At 32.1% G+C, this 7,766-nt stretch overlaps 1 non-coding gene across 1 annotated transcript; it reads right to left on the reverse strand.

The window, feature by feature from the left end:
• Nucleotides 1-2,180: 2,180 nt before the first annotated feature.
• On the reverse strand, nt 2,181-2,312 carry LOC125998482 (small nucleolar RNA SNORA51). Its single transcript, XR_007492044.1, has one exon. It is a non-coding gene; the product is annotated as a small nucleolar RNA SNORA51 (small nucleolar RNA).
• Nucleotides 2,313-7,766: the final 5,454 nt, after the last annotated feature.

The raw sequence follows: 7,766 nt of genomic DNA on the forward strand, positions 1-7,766 counted from the left end.
GAGAAGGAAAATGGGGGAACGTTGGTGGTGGAAATATCACACTGGTGAAGGCTATTGTATACACTATGACTAAACCCCAGTATGAAAATTTTTGTAAGCACATTGATTAAATGAAAAAAGAAAACAGGATAAATTACTTTAAATTTTTTAATGCAAAGCTCATGGGAGGTTGAAGGAAGTCAAGACGATATAGATTAACCCATCATGTCCTGTCTGGGTAGCTCTTTAAAGTTCAAACTTTGGATACATTTTTTGTAAAGATGTTCAAATATATTGATCAATTGAAAAGCATGAGTTCCTTTCTAAGGATTATTTTAGTCATGTTTTCATAAAAGACATACCCATTTTCAGTTTCCTTTTATGTTCTATTTTGTTTGTTTTGTTTTGGTTTATGTTGCAGTTTTAGAACATACTCAGCTGTGCTGTAGGCTCACTCTTAGTGGGGCTTGAGGACCATATTGATGCTGAAGAAGACAACCTATATCTACTCAATTTTCTTTACAAAATGTAAGTGATCTATACCAATCAGGTTACTTTTCCTCTGTTCTCATATATGGGAGAAATATTATACCTGGGCTGGTGATGCTACATACTCAATGATTTTTTTTAACTTCATTTTCATTGGAGTTTTTTTTTCAATAAACCCGTTTAAATAACAATTCACTCACCTTTACTTGTAATTTCTTTTTCTTGCTAAAAGTTTTGATGGTATTTAAGCCAAAAATGTTTGTAAAGATTCTTTTAAATTCAAAGAAAATGAAGTCAGACATTTTTGGTGCAGAGAGCAATTCCAGACCCACTAGGGGAGCGCTTATGACTGAACAAACCACTCGTCTCTCACACAAAATGTGAGCTCCCTGCCTGAGGTTCGCACATTAATGACGGTGTGACTCATTATTATAGATGCCTCCAAAGCTGAGGTTCTATCCTCTGCTCATCCACTCTATACAACAGATGTCAAAACGTTAACCATGGGACTGCAGGTGTGGTTGGAACTGTTTTTCCTGAAGACTTTCCTACCTTACTCTTCCAAGCCCTGTGATCTGCCAAAATCAAGTTTCAAGATTACCCAAGGCTTAAATTGCTACCTGGAATGCACTCCACTTCTATGAACAAAAATCATCGTTCTCCCCAGGAGGAGATATTTCACCTCCTCCTATACCTCAGAGTAGTTGACAGTAGCTTTTTTGTTTTAAATGTCAGAAGGCTTCCAATGTCTGGTTCTTCCTCTAATTTTCTTCTTTGAGTGCTGAATGTAATGAGGTTTAGATAAAAAAAAATTCATTCGAAGGAGTCCATTTGAAAATGTGTAGACTTGCTGGCTGGAAAGAACTAGTTTAAAATCTTAATTTATTAAGTTAAGTGATGTAGCTCAGTGATAAAGCTTAGGATTCATATACAGAAGGCCCTGTTTTGTCTCTGGAGCCCATAAATATTATTTTAGCTATGTAAAAGCATAAAGTTCTTTTATTTGGTTTCAGAACAACACAGAATATCAAGGATAGACATGGGGGAAAATGGAAAGTTAAAGAAAGCTTCTCATTGCTATACTCTGGGGATAAAAGGTGTTTGAGACTAAGCCAAAGGCAACAATAATGAAATCAAGAGAACCAAACTTTAACAATCTAAACTTAAAATGGGCCTGTTATACTGGTAGGCTAGGGAGTAGGGTATGAGATGCATTCTGAGAACATTGGTGAAGGGACGTCAGCACTGGTAGTGGAATTGTCCCTGATTCATTGTTTGTCTGAAACCCAACTATAAAAAACTTTAAATTACAATGGTTTCAATAAAATAAAAATAAAGAAAGCTGACAAGAATTCATAGAAACTGGTGAACAGAGTGATAGTATAATGGGTAAAGTGCTTGCCTTGCATGAGGGTTTGAGTCCCAGCATCCCATATGATCTCCTGGGACCTTTCAAGAGTGATCCCTGAGCATAGGACTAGGAATAAACCTTGAAAATGGCCAAGACTGGCCTCCAGTAAACAACAAACACAGGCAAAAAGGAACATTGATTACTTCCAGGGACTAGATGGAAAAGGGAATAGAGAGTAGCTATAAATGGATGTGCTTCTTCTTTTGAGTATGAAAATATTCAGAACTTTGTGAATAGACAAAAGACAAAAGAAAAACTCTCCACCAAATTCTCTACTCTAAACAATCGAACCATCTTATTTTTTTGTTCCCCAATTCACAATACAGACCAGACAAAAGGCCTGGGTTGAGGTGTATATGGGATGCATTTACTGTACCTCTCTTTCTATACAGTCAGTGTAAAGAACACAGCCTATGACCATCCTTTAGAGTGGCAAACTTAACATATTTAATTCATGTTAACACATCATTTTATTCACTTTGACTTTCAATAAAATATTACCAAAACTCATGATGTTTTGTACAATGCTAATTCTACTAAAATATTTTAATAATATTTATTAATTTTAAATCCCAGTTGAATCATTTAAATGTGTTTGAGGATGAGCGGTTTATTCTAAGAAACCAGTGGGCTTGAACCTCAGTATATCATGGATTTAAACCTCAGTATATCACGGCCCACCACATTTAGTAGTAAGTGTCTCCAGAGGCCCCTGGTTATCAACAGCTATGATCTTTCTGACACAGATGTGTGTCAGATGGCACCCAGAACCATTATTCCTGAGCAGTATAACACCGCCAGGTTCAAGCAATGAACCATTTGTCTCAGTTGGTCAAGTCTCACCAGAAATGGACCTCAGTGTTTTGTGTAGAACACTTCCTGGGAGGTCCAAAAATAAATAACTAGTGTTTATGATAAATACATTTAAAAGATTCCATTTTCTCATTAAGAAAAGGGAGTAAGAAATTATTTCATAGAAACATTGGTGGAATTGATTTTTTGTTCCTTAAATTTGTGCTCAGTCTTCTGACTTACTTTGGTCAAAAATGGGCCTTTGAGACAGTATGACAGTTCTAAATACAGATGTTAAAAGGAAACATGTTTCCATTAAGCTTATGCTCTTATTTTATCAAGAGAAGAGCTTTCACTCTGTACTCTAGAATGAATGTATATAGAACAGACCTGAAATGAGGATATTTCCCAGACATATACAGCAAGCCCAATAAAATCACAAATACAATAATATTTATAATAATAACTATTATTATTATGTCACTGCATTTGGAAGTGATGAAACAACAGCTGACTGAACATGTAGGTACTCAGAAAAAGTGAGTTTTCTTGTTTATATCATAGTAGTCCCTAACACATGCCTAATAATGAAATTAAAGCAAACTGTTTTTAATAATACATCATGGACTATAAACTAAAAGTTTATTCATGAATCTGAAATGAATAGATATGATATAGTGGAAAATCTAGACAAACATTAATGACACATAACTGAAATTTGAAAACACAATCTCTTCTGCCTTTACCAATCACCAATTATTATGTAACCATCCAGAATACTCTTTTTCTCTCTTCTCATTCCCAAGTAGTTCAGATTGAAAAACCATTTTTTATATACAGAATAAGGTTAAGATATAAAACACATTACTTGGATATAATATATATTTTATTACCTTGTATTTTCAGAACAAAAAAAAACAATCAAAGCAGGAACAGAAAAATGAAATTATTGGCAGCAATATATTCTATAAATTGTTTATTTTTATATATTATCCTCAGAATTTAATAGAGTAGTTGAGAACCCAATAGAGAAAGTTAAAATTTTCAGAAATAACTTGAATTTTCTGTGTACATTTATTTGCCCTTTAATTGAATTGTCTGATAAATTCTATTACTGCTCATAAGACAGAGAATGTAAACAAAAGCCTCAGTTCTGAGAACTACTTGTCTATCTTAAAAAGAAAGAAATAGCATAAAATAACAGATAGCATCTAACACAATTACATAGCATTTTCCATTTGTCCCATCTATCCTACATTTGAGGAACTACCCTGAATTTAACCCCCCACGAATACTATTTTATGTGTTCAAGATCATTCAGAAGATTGGTTAAACAATCCAGGGGTCTCTATCTAGTGTAATAGTAATGCTACCATATTGAAAAAATGATAAAATACTCCATGAAGCAATGTAAAGTGATCTACAAAATCTTGTAATGCAGATTGTAAATGCAGAACTAAATCTAAACATAAAATATAAATACCTTTTGTGTAAGAAAATACATAAAGTTGCACATACAAACACACACTTATTTATATAGTTATTGTTTTATCCACATGAAATAATAGAAGGATAAACAGCAACTAGTAAAAATTGCTACTTATACAAACCAAAAGTAATAGGAAAAATAAAAATTCTGTGAAAGAGAGGAGCAAGGAAACTAAAATTCACTGAGAATTCACTCATAATTGATTTGAATAAAAGTTTTGCCTGTCAAAAATAAATAACACTAAATCTAATTAAAAAAGCAAGCATGATAACTTAAAAATATAGAATATAAACATTTGAACTAAAATCTAAAATCAGCATTCAGGCCATACATTTGTAAGATAATGTAACCATAAAATGCTATTTGTGGGCCTTTGTAAAGAAGTTTATTCAGGCATAGCAATTTCCAAAGAAATTGAAGACAATCAAGTAAATCTGAATAGAAAATGGAAATTAAGTAATACTAAAAAGTTGTCATTTTCCTCAATGTGGTAATGGCATGGTGGCTACGTGGGGGAAAGTTCTTATCAGTTAGAGTTGCATAATGAATTATTTAAGGATAAATTCATATGAAATATGAAAATGATTTTGAAAACTATCAACATGGGGAGAAAGTGTACAGGGTATAGATAGGGATAAATAGGAAAAATAAGCTTGCAAAATACAGACAGCAGAAAACTTAGCAGATTGGTACGTGCACGATTTACTTCAGAACCCACGTACTCCTATGTGTGGATTAAAAAGTCAAGTAAAATGCCACTAAATATAACTGGATATTATTATTGAAATAGAAAATTTCAAATATAAATCCAAGTGCCATATTGAACATATTATTTCCGGTTCTATGCTCAGAGATCACTCCTAGTGTTCATGGGAGATTGTTAGCCAAGATAAAACTAGGGTTAGCCTCATGCAAGGTAAGTGCCTTACCTGTTATTCTTATCTCTTCTCTCTAGCATTATTTCTAATTTTGAATTAAACATCACCAACAATAATATTAAATATTAAATAAACAACACAGATAGTAAAGCCACTAATTTGAATGGAAATTAACATCAGGATAAAATAAGGCTATAAATATTAGAAAAAAAGACTTATTGCAAGATAGTTTGACAACAAATAATAGAGGAGTGAAAGCAACATAGAGAAATCAGATTTGTGATAATAAGAGCCAAATAATGTAAGAATCTGAAAAGAAACAATTCCAGAATAGGGCATAAGAATTCAAATATCATATATTGTTTTAAATTAAACAGTACACAATTAACTACTCAAAGCTAAATAAGCCTGAAGATGTCAGGAGTTTGTGTAAGAAGTCTCATGAACTATAAAATAGGTTGATTTGCTAAAGTCGATAGCCATGCCTTAATTTAGAAATGTCTCTTTGCAATGTGACTTTAAGGAGTGTCCCATGAAGAAGTTCCCACTACTGTAATCTGAGCTATGAACCTCAGTCAGTTGGCTTGAAATAAGGTTTGTCTGATTATACACCAGATACAAACCTAGGCAGTAAGGAACTTTGCATTTTTCCATGCTCTCTCAGAATGCTACCACCTATCATAAGAAAATTCTGGAACCCACAGGCTATAAGGTGAATGGCTCTAACGATAGAAACATTCATGATTGGGCTAGCTTCTAGCTAACCTAGTAGCAGACCAGAGATGCATGAACAAGATCATTCTAAACCAGAACTTCCAGACAGAACTCTGCGAAATTAGCAGCCTTTAGAACTAGGCTTAAAATAATTATCTTTATTTCAAGTCACAAGTCTTTCATTTCTGACAAAAATAAAATACTGTCACATGTATTTACCTTACTTTAACTGTTATTTATATGGAGCTGAAAAGAACATGATCTCATAAACAAGAAGGACTTAAAAATATATTCTCTTAAAAATTATTTGAAGGAAGACATGAAACAATGAAAAAGTCAAAATTTAAAAGGCCAAAAGAAAGATCTCACGGTACAAATTTCTTAGAGACTGCTAATAAACATTAATAAATTGCTTAATTCTGACAAATATTACAAAACAATGAAACCATATTCTGTGGTATTAAAATAAATAAAAATGTCAGAGAATAAAAATAAATATATATAATGGAAGAATAAAGTAAATGAAAGTATGTCCATATTCTAAAAGAGGATTTCAAATAAATTATGTTATAGAGGCTTATATTAGACATACTTGAAAACACTTTAAAATATTAAAATTATGGTTTAAAATATATTACAATAAAAATATGAAAAATATTAAAGAAGAAAAAGCAATAAATGAAACTTCATAAACATGATAAGTCAGTTATGCAAAAGTCATAGAAGTAAATTTCTTTATTAAATATGCTTGATATGGAAAATTTCAGTTAAACAAAAGACTCTGAGTTGAAAAATCATTATACAAATAAATAAATCTACAAATGAATAAAAATTAACAAGTAATGTAAACAGAAGTTATAACTGGGATAATAAATCATATAAACCCAAATTCAAGTTAAACAAATTAAAATTTTTTATGATTATCAATCTTATAATGATAAAGAATAAATTTTTTTTGATTTTTCGGGCCACACCCATTTGATGCTCAGGGGTTACTCCTGGCTAAGCGCTCAGAAGTTGCCCCTGGCTTGGGGGGACCATATGAGACACTGGGGGATCGAACCATAGTCTTTCCTTGGCTAGTGCTTGCAAGGCAGACACCTTTCCTCCAGCACCACCTCACCAGCCCCGATAAAGAATAAATTAACACTAACATTATTAATTTTCACAAGTATTTATGTGCCAGTAAATATATTATCAATACTAAAAGTGAAAAATAGCAGAAAAACAAGACAAATTTATTTTTAAAAATATACAGTTATAGTGCTATTGACAGATCAAATAGTTACAAACTCAAAAACCATAATTCAAAAATCAAGATCTGCAATATCTTCAGTACCTTCAAGATCTTCAATCTTCAATACTTATGAAAATCTCTAAAAAGCTCACCAAAGGCTCAGAAACAAACACCAATCATCTGAAGTCAGGGAATTGATGAAAATTCTGAAGGCTATTCAAATTTTCATTTTGGCACCCATTGGTGATACTAGACAAAAGTATGTAAGTTAGTTAGTTAATAAAATTTGGTTTACGAACTACCAAATTTTGACACTGGGAAAATATCTTGCATGTGGCCAATCTGGATTTGATCTCCAGAATTGTAAATAATTAAACAAACTTTAATCTAATGGAGAATATATTTCTGTGACAATGGCCTATAAACATATTCACCATATATTGGGCCACAATCTAAAATTATAAAAAATTTATTTTGCAGGTTATATTCTTAAATCAAAATAGAAAGTAGAAATTTATTAGAGCAGAATATTTTCTAAATAAAACCCATTTAAATTGTTGCACTGGTGAAGGGGGGTGTTCTTTTTGTGACCGAAACCCAACTACAGTCATCTTTGTAATAATAAGGTTTAAATAAAAATAAATTAAATTTTAAAAATAAAAAATATAAACTATTAAGATTAAGCTTTCCAGGGGGTGGTGAGATAGTCTAGGTTTTAAATACACAAATTGTCAGCAGTTGACCTTGGTTTGAATCTCAGCACCACATGATTCCCCA

This window comes from Suncus etruscus, chromosome 20 (genome assembly GCF_024139225.1).
Source record: "Suncus etruscus isolate mSunEtr1 chromosome 20, mSunEtr1.pri.cur, whole genome shotgun sequence".
NCBI classification, from domain to species: Eukaryota; Metazoa; Chordata; class Mammalia; order Eulipotyphla; family Soricidae; genus Suncus; species Suncus etruscus.